At 38.0% G+C, this 16,634-nt stretch overlaps 1 protein-coding gene across 1 annotated transcript in view; it reads right to left on the reverse strand.

Annotated features, from left to right (window-relative positions):
• LOC135698023 (uncharacterized) overlaps positions 1-16,634 on the reverse strand; it is a 124,394-nt gene that overhangs the window by 9,042 nt on the left and 98,718 nt on the right. The gene's annotated exons all lie outside the window — the stretch shown is intronic.

Raw genomic sequence — 16,634 nt, forward strand, 5'->3', positions numbered from 1 at the left:
TATATATCTATTTATGTATTAGAGAAAGCTTGCGCAAAAAAGACTAGGGTGGGAAACGGATTCGAAACTCAAATGTCATTAGCCAAATACATCCATAGACCATATGGACAAGGGCGTAGCCAGGTTTCGAGCTAGGGAGGGTAGAAATTTTTTTTAGCCTTTGTGTTGCTGCTCCCCTTTTTGCCCTCCTTTTTGTTCCCCTTTTTGCCCCCCTTTTTGCCCCCTTTTCTGCCCCCTCTGGCTACGTCTATGCATATGGGTCATTCCAGCTCAAGTGGATACACCACCTGTGGTCACCGATTTGAGCTAAACTTGGTCAAAACGCTTATTTTGGCATTTTGAACAAACGTCTTTTTTATTCTGCTCTAAAGTGCCTAGATTCTTCTAGGCTGCAACCCTGGATTTTCGAGATTTTTTAAAATTTCAACTTTCAGAAAAGATTACTCCACAACCAAATAAGCTATTTGCGATCTTAGAGCATCAATTTGAAAGTTTTTTTTTTAATTTAGATTCTTATAAATTTACAAACATTTTGTTTTTGTTATAGTAACCGTTGTATAATTGGCAATGCACCCGTGTAATGAATGGGAATTGTGGGTTCGAATCCCACCGGTGCCCTTAGATTTTTTCGCAAATTTTCTCATACACATGTCTCTTACAGATGATATGAGCTTACCTTTCAGTATGTTCAAATTTTCTTACAAACAATTAAATTGACTGAAAGTCGCTGAACCGTAAATCACAACATATCTATTTCTATAAATATAAGAAGGTTTAAAACTTCTAATCATTCATATTCATGTTTCCCAAACAGATTATTACTATGAATACGAAAGTTTACACTGAAGTTCCATTTATTCAAAAGATATAGCTAGCCCTATTGCATTTTACGACCGCACTGATAGATGCAATTTACCTGCACTTTGTGCCTTTCTCTGGTTGCAGAGAAATCTGCAGCTTTCAGCACTTTAGTGCTCGTCTGGGGGTGGTAGTTGCCTGAAATCTCTATAGTCTATGCACTGTACTGGCGATGTTTGAAATATTCATCAACCTGCCGGAGGAAAAGCTGCTTCATGAACGGGTAAATCTCGGTGTAGATTGTTGGGCGAATTTGCTAACATTCGCTTTGGTATGAACGTTATAAAATTGCAGTAACCATGTGAAAGATGTGAATCATCAGCTACATCAATCAACGAGCGTACAGAATGTTAGTTCAATAATGCAGCAAGTCTGATTTAGTAAGCCGCTTCCTACATATAAACCCGATCAAAGTGGTTGCAGGAAAAAATTAAAAACCATCAAATCTCCAGTTCTGCTCAACTTTACACCAGATTCCGTCAAATCCTCTTCATGACTTTCTTCGAATCTGGGGCAGCGTGTCCTCTGGACCTGCTTGATGTATTTTCCTCAGGGTATAAAACCTGCCGAAGAAAAGTGGTTGTAAAAATACAACCATCATTCAACTGCAAGTTACTACAGAGGGACAAGTTGTAGGGGAAATATATGTATTCTATCCGGGCGAAGGACAATTTCGACAAACGGTGCTGTACATATGTAGGACTTCTATTCTGGAGCAAGGCAGGTAAACCGAGATTCGAATGGGTGGAATTTCTCAGCTCACTGAACCGGTCAGCTGTTGAGGAACACAAAGGAAAATCGTTGTGCTTGTTTTGCCTTTGTACCGTTTGCTTCATCCATAGTTCCACCGTTCCGCCATAGCTCTGCTACTGTGAGAAAGGTGTACACTTCTCTCAAGTGGATATGAATGAATATTTTAAACAGTTTTGTCGGAACAGATTTTGAGTACCGGACGAGCTGTTGTTGTGCTAGCATCCAAAATACATCCATCGCCGGACGGAGGAGCGTGGATGTTGAAGTGCCTACCTCAAAGCCCAACGTTTTAGAGCCAGTTCCTTGTCAGAAGCATACACACTGGAAGTAGCGAACAAATCCATGCTGAGCTGGATTATGTGGAGTTTATTTGATTATAGAATGGATGCTTGTTGGCTGTGCTGAATGGGAGTTTTCTGATTTGAAATTTTCATTAGAAGCGTGACAACAAAGAAAGCATGATGCTACAAAATACGTTGACGACTTGGTATGAGGGCTAAGGTGACAACTTTTCACGAAGAAAGTAGCTGAAATGACCAGAGCGAACCAATCCTGCTAAGATTTCAATGGTCTTTCCACTGTAAATTGGTAAAGTTTTGGATTAATTGAGAAAGCTATTCTTGCATGGAAAACTTGCATTTATCCACTTGAGGGTGTTGGTTCAAGAAGAAACTGACAACTTCTTTGGGGGTACCCAGAACATGCCCGGATGTGGCAAACTTTTTTATGACTACTTACTTACTACCTTAGATGATTATTTGGTTCACGTCTTGAAATTTCTGGTTAATTCAAAATTACAAAAAATACATCTGAAAACATTAAGCACTTCTCACGTTGCCGCTCAACCGCACCGTGTTTTTTTTCCAAAATGTTGGAAAAACGAGTTTTAGTACAATGCCGCTTTTGCCGCAACGCGCCATTGTGGGTTGTAAAACGGATTTCAGTGTATTGGAAAATATGCGCTTACCGCTATGCCACTATCATTGTGTTCAGCCCTTTAGTCTTCATCTATGTGATTCCTAATCTTCTAATCGTTGTTCCCTAGTTTGAAGTGGTTAAGACTAGGGTTCTGTTGCATGGCCATTATCAATGTCATTCCTTAATTTTGTTGCTAAGGAATCTAATTTTGACTGACAAAGGGGCGCGCCTTTGGAGGGTGTTTCAACACTCCGAAGGGTATAAATAGCGGGACCTTTCGATTAGAGTCGGATCCTTGCAATAAATGCAAGAATAACAACTGTAAAAAAATCGAATAGGGTAGAGGACTATTTTGGCCTAAGCGCCCATTTTGGGCCTATCAAGCAGAAAACATCAAATAAATCCATGACCGAAATCAGGCAAATTATGCGTTTGGTACCCAATATTCTCAAAAACAAATGAAGCGCTCCGACCGAATCAATCTTTATCTTCATCCGATAGACCGAAGTGAATTCATTGGAGTTTCAATGGAGTTTCAATGCGTTAGGCCGAGTTTAGAATCCGTAGGCTGAGTTTGGCGTCAAGAAGCAGTGGTAGACTTTTAACAATATCTCAACAATTTGTTTCTCTTTATCAAATCTTCTGGTAGGGGAAATGGCTCTATTGTTGGCCTATGGATCTAAGATTGGGCCCATCGCTAAAAATCTGCTATTTATCAATTTTATCTAGATGAACGCGTCATTGCAACGGTATTAATGGATATTTTTGGTCGCTATTGAAATTTTAGTCGATTGATGAATTTATGTATGGGCCCAAATTAGGAGCATTTAGGCCGACATTACATTCATTTCCCCTACGTACGGAAAGGTTAATACATTTAAAAACCATCAGTAATAATAACATTCCGTTCGGTGCTAAACTAAGCTAGCTTAAGAAAGACTAAGTGCGGGTTGTGATTAATAGGCCGGAAATTGGGTACTTAACCCTACTTCATAATTTATCAATAGTGATGGTGGACTAATACGACATGCACTAAACTAAACAATAGATCAATCGGGGGACATCCAAACGCCAAAATCTCCGTTAACCTTCATGGTGCATTAGGGTCTTTTTTTGACCCAGCGTCACTATAAAAAAAAAACTGTAACTTTGTAACGAAATATGATAGAGACATGAAATGTCCTCACTTTTCCTATTTTTTGAAAATGAACATTTTACTGTCAAAAGAAGCTTTCAGCGACATCTAGGGATGGCGCTACAAAAAAAGTGACACATTGTGCATTAAGGTCTAAAAAGAGCAACTCACTCCCAAAAATCCATTTTTGGTATATTGGCCTCAAAAGAAAGATAAAGGTTTCTAGAATGGCACCCTGTCCCTGTCAAGGTTGTTCCAATTTGACCATTTAAGATACCTGGCACCGGTTCCGATAGGGCCCAAATTGACATTTCCAAAACCTCATGTGCTGTCTGACGGCTCAAAATTTATGATTTTTCATGCCATGGACCAACAGGTGGGTCTGACCTCTTCTAGATACCCAAAACTGGTTTCAGCAGGGCTCCAGAAAGGGTGCTTCCAAATCCTCATCTACTGGTACCGTCCGACGGCTCAAAATTTATGATTTTTCATTCAGAAGTAAATAGACATCATGCCATGGGACGATGGTGGATCTGGCCATTTCTGGAAACACGGAACCGATTCCGCTAGGGCCAAAAAAGGACATTTCCTAAACCTTATGTACTGGTACCATCCGATGGCTGAAAATGTATGATTTTTCATCCAAAAGTAAATAGACATCACGCCATGGAGCAATATATAGATCTGGCTATATCCGAATACTCGGGGGGCCCCAAAAAAGACACACCCTAACCCTCATTTACTGGTACCGTCCGACGACTCCGTTCCAGATAATCAAAAACCAGAAACCGTTCTGTTGTCTCCGGATGACTAGTGTAAGACTCGAAGATTATGTCTATTTACTTAAGGATGAAAAAAATAAATTTTGAGCCGTCGGACGATACCAGTACATGAGGATTTGGAAGTGTCCTTTTTAAAGCCCTGCCGGAACCGATTACAGGTATCCAGATCTAGCCAGATCTACCATGGTATTCATTTCTAGATGAAAAATCATAAATTTTTAGCCGTCGGACGATACCAGTATATGAGGTTTACAAAATGTCCTTTTTGAGCCCTAGCGGAACAAGTTCTGGGTATCCGGATGTAGCTAAATCCACCTTTAGGAAATAAATCTTAATTTTTCCTTTGGTTTGTTTTTTCCGTCGATCTTGTTTTCCGTGCTGAGCACCAATGCTACCGACGTGCCAGGAAGGCAGCTCCCACACCTGGACCCTACCTATCGACCCATCAACTCATGAACCGGGGACCAACGACTTTACTTCCCATCCGAAGGAAGGCGTGATCAGAGATGTTATGCCTCAGAACATCCCGGCGGCGCCGACTGGGATTGAACCCAGGCCTGCTGGGGTGAGAGGTAATCACGCTTACCACTACACCACCGGCGCCGTTGTAAATCTTAATTGGAATTTTGGAAAATCAATAGAAACATTTCGGAAAATCTCAACATTTAAACAGCAAATCGGAGAATCTCAATAAGACATAGATTATAAATAATCTCAAGAAAGATTTCGTATAATTCCAACAGAAATTTCAGATGATCTCAATAGAACGGAAACGGAAACTTCGTATTAAGATGCTCTAATTGGGTGATTTGATCACAAGAAAAAAAGAGTTTACTTTACTCGCTCCGTAAGAAAGTAGGTGCAAGTAGAGTAAACTTGTTTTATTCATACGGCTTCCTGATTGAAGAATTGATAATCTTGCTAAGATTGTAGGATTCGAATATTGAAATAATTCAATTCAATACTACCCAGCTATCAAAATTTGAAAAATATGTATTATGTAGATGGATTAGTTTGTCAAGATCTATGAATTCTTGATAACACCAATACCATCAAAGTGGAAAACAAAGTAGTTATCTACCCTACTATTGCAAAAATGGCACAAGCATCGAAAGCTCTCAATTAGTAACTGTGGAAGTGCATCTAGAACACTAAATTGAGAGCACACAATAAGTTAATATGCGCCCTGTAACGTGGGTAGATCACCTTTTCGTGGTACGTTACGAGATGTAAGATCTGCCACCGATTCCTACACACTTAGAAAAATTGATGTAAATTCAGGTGCTTCAAGACTGACATATACGAGCGTCAATTTTTACATGAAGTTGAGTCATAACAGACGTGAAATATAGCTCAATCAAACGTAATTTTCGTCGAGCAATGAACTTTTCATTCTCGGAGCACTTAATATTACCTGACATGTTTGTTTACGTCAAATATGGATTCTGACTACCCCAAACTAGGGGAACAGTCTCAATGTGTAACCAAAGGAACACATCTTAGTTCTTGTTACTTTTTATGCCTTGTTGGTAGTGACAAGACTCGGCTTTGTCCACTGTGGATGATCTTGAAACAAGGAAAAATGAGTTAGTTAGTGTTTGCGCAAGTACATGTTCAATTACCCTATTATTTGTAGTAATGTTTCTATCCACGCACAGGTGTCGTTAATGGTATACACCAGTGTTTTGTCTTGTGTTTTACTCTAAACAGAATATACTGTTTTGTATTAGGTATATTGAATGATGAACGATAATAAATAAACGATATAGTGTTCGTATGCCTTCGCCATGGCAGGGCGGCCAGACAATCGTTCGTCTTTTATTTCTTTGATTTATAAAATGGGAAGAGATCTTCATATCTATGTGATTCATAATAATCTATTCGTTGTTCCCTTGTTTGAAGTGGTTAAGACTGGAGAGGGTCTAGTATAAGAGAGGAGCGGACAGGCTGGTTTTGAGCCAAACGATCTGTCAAAGCCAGAGCCAATCGAGCACCGCCTTTCTTGATTTACCTGGCAGTGTTGCTAGAAACCACCTAGGCATAGGTTGCCAAGGCAGTTTGTGTTGAATCCGCTCCTCTCTTATACTAGACTCTCTCTTGTTAAGACTAGGGTTCTGATGCATGGTCATTATTGGTGTCATTGCATAATTTGGATTTTTTTTCCTTGGTGTGTTTTCCGTGCTGAGCACCAATGCTACCGACGCCAGGGAGGCAGCTCCCACACCTGGACCCTGTCTATCGACCCATCAACTCATGAACTGGGGACCAACGGCTTTACTTCCCTTCCGAAGAAAGGCGTGATCAGAGATGTTATGCCTCAGAACATCCCGGCGGCGCTGACTGGGATTGAACCCAGGCCTATTGGGATGAGAGGTAATCACGCTTACCACTGCACCACCGGCCGGCACCGCTTGCTTAATTTTGTTGCTATACGGCAAGAAAAAAATACTCAAAATTAAGTTTAAAAAAACTCAACGTTGGGTTCTATCATTTGAGGTCCGCCGTTGAGTGAATCAGAAAAGCAGCGTTGGTTAAAATTTACTCAACTGTTGAGTAATAATAAATGAACTCAAATATAAGTTTATTTTCATTGAGGTTGCTCTTATGCGCCTTTAACCATTTCAGTTTTACAAGCGTTGATATACGAGTGGTCAACACACGGGCCCCGTAATCTCAACGTCCATGGTTCGGGTCCAGTCTGCTCCGTTTTATTATTTTTTTGTCAACTTGGTCAACGATCAGGATTACTCAAAATTGAGTTTTCTTCTTTAACTTAATTTTACCTAGCCCCACGGAAGCCACGTGATGAGTGAAAGGAACTCAATTTTGGGTACTTTTTTCTTACCGTGTAAAGAATCAAATTTTGACTGACAAAAAGGCGCGCCTTTCAAGGGTGCTCTCACTCTTCAAAGGGTATAAATAGTGGCACCTTTCAATTAGAATCGATTCTTTGCGATGAAGGTAAGAATGACAACTGTATCAAAACCGAATATTTCATCATTTCTCAATAGTGATGGAGTAATACGACATGCACTAAACTAAACACACGGGATATACTACAGTACTAGATAGAGCTGGAATTATGGCGTAACAGCTTTTGTAAACAATGGCTTCTCTCGTTGATTTCTAGAAATTAATGGCACACCTACACAAGCCTTCCCTTACTCGATGGTGATGTCGATTTGTCAGGGCGAGCCATGACTTTCTAGAAATCATCGAGAGAAGGCATTGTTTACAAAAGCTGTTACGCCCTAATTCCAGCTCTATCTAGAGTAGATCAAATTACAGGTCGCAGTGGTTTTATGCCCTGAACAGAGAAAAAAAAACATCACGTGCTTAGCACTATCATTGAAGAGATCTACGAAGATGAAGAATGAAGAAGTAGTATGCACCACGAGCTATTGCACTTTACACGAAACCGAAAAGTTACCCAAAATTAAGTTCTTTTCACGCAAGTTCCCAAGTTCCGTTCAATAAGCTTATTTTCAGTAAACCGCTTATAGTAGTTTACATCTGACTATGGCAAAAATAATTACTTAGAGCACCCGCACCAATGCGTTGCTATTCGGGTTGCTAGTTTGACAACTTTAGCCATTGCTATTTTAGTTAGTTGCTATCACGATTGTGAATTTACGTTTTCGGTTTTCGCACCGATAGTTACTAAACTTATCGTCGAACTTCAAACTGAAATTGATCACAGAGTTTCGTGATTGTTTTTTCGACAATATCAGTATACCTAACCACGAAGACAGAAGATTGAAAGTTAAGATCCAACAACAGACCCAGGTACTCAAGAAATGGTCCTCCGGAAGATCCAAATAGCCCAGCGATTTTTTTAAAATCACTTGTTGTGATTGACATGAATGAATTTGAATCTGGGCCACCACCAGTGTGCGGGTCACGAAACTCTCCTCTGTGCGGATCGGAACATCCGTAAAAGTGGTCAATTCGTAAAAATGATCGAATTATCGATCTTCGTATGCTCCTCTTATAAAAGATGCGCACCAAAACGCCTAGATTACATATTTTAGCTTGTGAATGTATCAAAAATGTTGAAACCTTTAAGAAGTTCTAATTGATAGAAATGTGGGGAAATTAAAAGATCTTTAAGAGTAAGCTTCGACGGCTCCAGGGGAATCTAATAGATTTCAGGAAAATTTACTTCAGCGGAGACCAAGAGCTTCAGGGTAGATCCATTAAATTCAGGAAAATTTAAGCTTAATGACCTATGAGTAAGTTACGTGAACTTCGGGTATATACGAAAATGTTAGGGCAGTTCCATGAATATCTGGAAAACTGTGAGAACTTGAGGGACATTCCTAAAAATTTAAGTTAGTTTTGAGAACTTTATGGCAGTTCAATTTATTTCAGTAAAATAGAGGAAACCATCAAAAGTTCCAAAAATTTAAGGATAGTAAAAAACTTCAGGGAATGAACTAAAAAACATTAAGAAAGCTACACAGAAGATCCATGTTTAAAAGGAAGTTTAAAAATCTTCTGGGCCATTCCATTAATTTCCGAAACAATTCCAGGAACATCATCGGGAGAACATGAGGGAAGTTTCGTAAACTTCAGAAAACAATAGAGATCTTCAGGAGAGTCTGAGGAATGAAAAGAAGTACTGAGAATTTCAGGAAGTTTTATAGGCAAACTGTGGGAACAAAAGGTAAGTTCCGAAAACTTCTTAAAATTTTGGTGAACTTCAGGCAAACTTCAGGATTTTCAAAGTGGTTCCAAAAACAAAACGGCACTTCCAATAACTTCATAACAATCTATGGTAATGCCATAGGTAACTCTAAGACCAGAAGGTCCCGAAGAAACGCTCAGCTGTAGTACTCTCTTCAGTTCCAAGGTAATCGATCCATCCCTCGAAACATAGGAAAATCCACGAACCCCTCATTTTATCTGTCAAACTTTCATAGCGAATCAAAACAAATATAGTTTAGTCCTAGAATTTTGACTAGAATGGGGTACGTTGATCGATTTGCTTGGGACCAATAGGCTAGTCAAGTAGTGAGCCAATTTAAAATCGTTAGTTTCCACCGGTTGGTAATACCAAGATCCTCAATAGAATTGAGAGTACTTCATGAATGCTTCAAGAGCAGAAGGACTGATCATAGAAACTAAGAGCAGTTCAACTAATTTCAAGGAAATTGAAAAATGTTTAAAAGTTCCAAGAAATTCAGGGAATTTCCGAAACTTTATCAAAGTACAAATACCTTTATTTAAGTTTCAGAAACATAAGAGATGTTACATGAGCATCAGGAAAATGGGAAATCATTTTAAGGGAATTCCATGGTTTTCAATGCAGTTTGAAAAACTGCAAAAAATGCAGGAATTTCAGCGAAGATCAGATTATGTTCAAGAAAATCGCGAGATCTTTTTAAATGTTTAAAAATTACCAAGAACGTTTAGAGACCTTCAGAGAAGTATATAATTTTTTATGGTAGTTTCATTATATTTTGAGAAGTTCTCGGAACTATGTAGATGTTTAGAGATCTTCATAACAGTTTCAGATATTTAAGAAAAAATGCAGGATATTTCAAGTAATTTAAAAAAAAATTCATGAATTTTGCGATACTTCAGAAACAATGCGAGGTTTTCCGGAATTTTTATAAATATGATTAAAATTTCCGGAACAATAGAAAAATTAATGAACTTCAGGAAATCAAAATCTTCCAGAGAAGCACACCGCTACCTGATTGCATATCAGGTCCAGGCTAGTCCTAGATCCTAATTCATACATGTAGCTTCAGAATAAGTGAATCGTGTAGCTCTTGAATCTTTTTTATGAATTGATCACTTTTACACATGGTTCGGACCTCCAGAAAGACCGGGTTGTGGCCAGCAGAGTTCGCATGCTGGTCTCAGATCCAAATTCATTGATGTAGCATCAAAATAGGTGATTTAAAAAAATATGGAGCGCAAGGTTTTTTTTTTTCTACGAATTGGCCCCTTTTATGGATGTTCCGGAACTTTTGAAGGACCGTTCCATGGCCATCAGAGTGCACATACTGGTTTCAAATCCAAAATCATTCATGCGACATAACAACAAGTTTTTTTTTTTTTTTTATTATAGTCACTTTAACACCTTGGGTCATTCGTGACTTGTCCGGGGGTGAGATTTGAACTCGTGACTTTGGCGTGAGAGGTATGGATGTTAACCACTACGCCGGGGTCGCCCCCAAACAACAAGTTGATTTAAAAAACATAGATCCTTTTTAGTTAATTTTCCACATTTACGGATGTTCCGAGTCTTCCAGAGGAATGTTTAGCTGTCCCTTGGGTCCACATTTTTGTCCCAAATCAAAATTTATTCATAAATCACAATGTTCAAATGAAAAACAAAACAAACATTTCATAGATAGCAACGCTGCTATCGCGCTGTTTTATTTGTCAACTCGCTGTTCACCGAGAGGCAGATTGTTATTTCCCGCACTTGAATAGCAACCCCCAGTGCGGTTACTGCGTTATGGTGGAGGTTGCTAAAATAGCTTTAGCAACGCATTGGTGCGGGTGCTCTTACTCGTGAGTATTTTCTACCCAAAAGTAATCTGGAATTGGAAGCTTATTCATGCTTCGTCATAAAGTACCAGTATTTCTACAATTTGAGATATAAAGTAACAGTGAGGTTACCATTGTTTATGCATGCATTAATCAATCAATGACAAACATCAGTTGTACAATATAGCTCGAATGAACTGGACTGAAGAAGCAAATCAGAAAAAAATATACTTCCATACACATACACATCCATATTCAACATACTAATTCACGTTCAGTTTCTGAGAACTCAATAGCAATCACCATCCAGATGTCTCCTGGTTACAATTCTAGAAATTTAGAGCAATCAGGATTTTGACTGATTTCCATTCTACTAAGCTTCGTCATCTTCTTCTTCGTCACATTTCAAGCTTATTGCTTATTGCTTATTAGCTTATTGCGTGCTCTCAACTCAACTCTAAACTGTTCTAGATGCACTTCTACACTTATCAATATAGAGCTTTCGGTGCCTGTACCATTTTTGCATTCGTGTAATTGTGTGGCAGGTACTATCATACTCTCTCAGGGAAATGGAGGAATTTTCCCTCGAGAAATCTCGAAAAAAGAGTGCTTTATCCCCTTTTAAGTGCTGCTTAAATAATGACATGCTGCTGAAAACTCTACGCAACATATATTGACCATTCAATAGAATAAATACGTTGATAGGTTGCACAATAACATTAAAAAAAATCTCTTCAACTGAATTATGTGCCGCTCTTACTATGCTATATGTCACAGAAATAGCAACGACTAAAAACCATTTTTTCCGGTTTTTTGTCGCCGTACTTCCGTTTACCTTTGTGGTTGACTTGACATTTCGCAACAAAATCACCAGCTGGAAGTAACAGAACTAGCAAGCATACGTCGGTATGGAGTTGACACAAAAAATATAATGCACTTTTTTCCTGTTTTTGCGGTGACGATAAACGGCACACAACTAGTTGCAGACCTTTTCCGTATGTTTTCCAGAACGAAGGAAGTATGCGGTCATGTTGTCATGGGGTGTATTTTTTATCGTCTGTTCACGCCACTTTCCAGTGGTTGTGGTGGTGAAGGCACAATGGAACCTCTTCTGCTATTGTTCATCTTCAAACGAGAGCTTTAAGCCTGTCTTCCAAAGTTGTTAATTGACAGCGTTCTAAGCCTTATCTACGCTTTTTGCATTCATATAATTCGTGTGGCAAGCACTATGCAATGGAATGGTCTATGGAAGTATGGTCAAAAAGGCGAAACGTCAGAGCATTTCCACATTTATATCACTGTGAAGCAACTGTAAACTCTAGAGGGAATTCATGTCTGGTTAAATTGTCATATTTAATTATCTTAAAGATAAATCGTCCAGCTCAAACCTTTGTAGGGGTAGGAGGTGGATGTAGGATGATCATCATCATCATCATCATCATCATCATCATCATCATCATCATCATCATCATCATCATCATCATCATCATCATCATCATCATCATCATCATCATCATCATCATCATCATCATCATCATCATCATCATCATCATCATCATCATCATCATCATCATCATCATCATCATCATCATCATCATCATCATCATCATCATCATCATCATCATCATCATCATCATCATCATCATCATCATCATCATCATCATCATCAAAATTTGAGCTAAATCGGACATGATTTAGGGGTGGCGCAAATGCGTCAAAGTTTGTCTTTTTTCACTCTCGAAAATCTCCCATGAAATTTCGGAAATCAAAATGTCTTAAAAATGCATAAAACGTAGAGATTTGGTGTTATCTCGAAAAATTTTTTTTTTTCTAAAATCGACTTTCTGGACTTTGAATTTTTTTTCATGAGTTCTATATGGAATATAGAAGATTGATGAGTCGGCTTCTAACACTGTTCACAATTGTCTCCAACCTGCTTATATATCGAATTAAACCACCATTTAGGATCTAATACGAAATAATTCACTAGGGTGGTCCAATTATTCTTCATTAGGGTGGTCCAAAAATCAAAATAGGTATGTAAAAACCATTACTTTTTACCAAACGCATGTATCTGAAAATATCATCATGTTGTGTTTTGGAATTTTTAGGAATCCAAACTTCAAAACATTTGATAATATTACTTTTTAGTATCTGAGACCACGTAAAATAGAAGCATAGACAGACATAAATCGTAGAATAAATCCGAAAATTGTAAAGGACAACTATTAGTGCTGTTTAGTTTACAGTAAAATCTGACGAAAGTACAATGACTTTTCAACATATCCATCTAATACGGGACAACCCTACGTATGAGTTTCTTTTAAAGTCCTACCCTATAGAGGTGCCAAAAAAGTACCCGCATAAAGCATATTGTTTATCTGGCTTCCTTTTGGGTATTAATTAAAAAAACACACACTAACAGTGTTCTCCTACAGGCAAGCAACGGTCTCAAGTACTTATTTCTACGTAAACTTTTCTACCTTCGCTTTTTCTACCTAAGCTTTAGTATAAAAAAGGATGCGATCTGAGGATGTATGATCAATCAGTAGTGCGTTTGGCTAGTTGGAGAATATCTGCCGTCGTTCGGCCATTCTGTTAACTTGCCGACGTATAGTGAAGATTTTCGTAAATATATGTTTCATTTGCGTGCTGAAAAAAAAAGTTGTAAGCTTAGTGCCTTCCTAACAATAAAGGAATTAAAGGATGTTTGGAAGAAAAAAAACTTAACACATTTGGTAAATGACATAAGCATAAAGAAAAAACTGTTGCTATTTTTCAATACCTGGAAAGCCTTATTAAAATGCAAACTTAGAATGGCTAAGAAAGACGTCGAAAAAAGGAACACATTTCATGGATCATTGCGGAGTTTGTTTGATATCGGGAAGAATTTTAAGGCAAAAACCCGTGAAGAAAAGCAGGCGATGCAATAAAAACAAACTGAGGTTCTCCCTACCAATGAAACCATTTCGTGTAGCGATTTTGAGGAAGAAGGGTCAAGCCAAATACCGGATCAAATTTGTAGTGCAACCTCAATTGAAACATCATCACAAAACGACAGCCAGGCTGGGTCAGTGTACTCGCCTAGTACATCCGAAAGAGCTTCTCCAAAAACAGGTACGTTGTGATGTTTTACTAATGTTTTTTTTTTCTTCTAGATTATACACCTATTACCATCCATATTAATATATTTTGAAATATATGGCAAAGTATAAAACAAGTATTTTTCATCTTTTCCGGCAAATGTTTCTCTTGTGTAAAACTCATGAGTCCCAAAAAAAAAAACAGATTAACGCAATTCAAAATATATTTTACAATTGATTTTAGGAATTTATGATGAAAAGTTGTGGTTTTTCATATATTTTTGAATTTTTGGACCACCCTAATGAAGAATAATTGAACCCCTTTAGTGAATTATTTCGTATTAGATCCTATATGGTGGTTTAATTCGATATATAAGCAGGTTGGAGACAATTGTGAACAGTTTTAGAAGCCGATTCATCTATCTTCTAAAATTGCATATAGAACTTCCAAAATTTTTTCGAGATAACACCAAATCTCGACGTTTCATGCATTTTTAAGATATTTGGCATCAAAAAAAAATTTTTGATTTCCGAAATTTCATGTACTCCTTGGGAGATTTTTGAGAGTGAAAAAAGTCAAACTTTGACGCGTTTGCGCCACCCCTAAATCATGTCCGATTGAGCTCAAATTTTGCATAGGGTCATTTTTCGAGGCAATAAACATTTTGTATATGGTTTGTTAGCGAAATTAAAAACTACCATTTTCGCTGGCAGTCTAATGAGCATCCTTTGATGGAGGAAGAAGCCGCACCACTATTGATCGGAATCAGTAGCTCTTCGTGAGTTGCTGTGGGTCATCTATGTGAAGTGCGTCATACTAAAGAATAAAAACAGAGAGAAACCCGCTCAAATTCATAGTCCTTCACAAAACACAAGCTCCTGCTGCAGTCAACAAATAAGATGTATTATATAAGACCACGTAGTCCTACGTCACCATTGCGTTCAACCAACAATCAATACGAAACTATCGATTTTAAATTGGCTCACTACTTTGGTCCCAAGCAAATCAACTAACATATCCCATTCTAGTTTAAATTCCAGTGCTACACTTTGTTTGTTTTGATTCGTTATGAAAGTTTGGCAGATAAAATGAGGTGTTCGTGGATATTCTTATGCTTCGAGGGGTGCATCAATTACCTTGGGACCGAAGATAGTACCAGAGCTGAGCCAAAAAGTTGAGCTCGTTTTTTCGGGACCTTCTGGTCTTAGAGTTACCTCTATGGTACAACCCCATAAGGCGGTCCCTTGTAGTTTTTTAGTTCAAGTTTCTCATGAAAGTCATGTCTGAAAGACATAACGATTCTATTCACTTGCTTACCAAAAATCCAAATATTGCTAAAATTTCACCAAAACGCGGACTTAGATTGATAATACTATACCAAACAACTTTATTTACGTTGCAACCCACCCTGTTACCGCGAGGCAATTAATTTAAAACCAAAACCATAAGATAACAACATAGTTGCATCTCGTTTGCATAGCCCTAGCTGACGTTGATACCAAGGCCAAGAATATGAAATGAAAAGTACGGCAAAAGGAGCGAGAGCTCGTTTTACAATCTAACTGCAGTATTTACTCAGGAATGTTTCTGCGTTCAAGTGGGATAAACACGCCCACGCATGGCATGCTTGCACATCTAGGTTAAGTTTAGCTTTCCCTCTCTGTTTATCCTTAACGAAGGATATAATTATAATGTTTAAACGTTACAAATGTCACGTTCTTATTTGTAGAGCCATATCAGATCTGAGTTACAAAAATAAATAAACTAACAAGATATCTGAGAAATCCCAGATCTGAGAGGGCATAGTATATAAGGTCTAAACAACACAAATTTACCTTTTCAAGGGCGATCGGAATCCTAGCTAATTAGAATAGGAAAAAATAGGTTAAAGTTCGGTATTGAAAGGGATATGTTAAACCCTGGACAAATCATGTAAAAGTTTTACATAGTTATAAGTTGCTAATGCAACACATAGCCGTAAGATCACTTTGTATAATTTTGTTGAATAAAATTAAGTTTCGTAGGTTACTCCAGATTCTTCTCTTTTTGAATCCAAAAGAACTTTCGGCCTAGAAGTGAAAACTTCTCTCCTTAACCGGAGAAAAAATAGCTCCTAGAAGAACTCTTGAATTGGAAGTGAAAACTTTTCTCCTTAACCGGAGAAAAAAGTAGCTCCTAGAATCGAGAAACAGTGTCTGACCTAGTAAGCGAAAGACTCTCCCTAACCGGAGAAGAAAGTAGCTTTTGGCGGCGACACACCCTAATGTACATACCTGCACAAATGGTCATGAAAACAGCAAAATTTAACAAAACATTGAGGTACTTTATTAGAAAACCCATTAGGCATCCTCTTGGACCCCCCTTTGAGTTGTACATATATGTAATAAGTTGTTGAACAAAATAACGTTGAGATTAGCTTCTAATATCTGCTAACCTACACGATACACCCCCTTAAAGATAGAGATAAAAATTATAAAAACGGACGTAAATCCTTAAAACGATACCCATTTGTTTCCTTAAGAAAAAATATCAATTTTATGAGCCATTAAGACATTGTAGAACATGGAACAAATTGTAAAAGGAAAAAAAAAACAATTGGT

This window comes from Ochlerotatus camptorhynchus, unplaced genomic scaffold, assembly GCF_037179485.1.
Source record: "Ochlerotatus camptorhynchus isolate MF236.1 unplaced genomic scaffold, CSIRO-AGI_Acam_v1.1 ptg000081l, whole genome shotgun sequence".
Taxonomy (NCBI): domain Eukaryota; kingdom Metazoa; phylum Arthropoda; class Insecta; order Diptera; family Culicidae; genus Ochlerotatus; species Ochlerotatus camptorhynchus.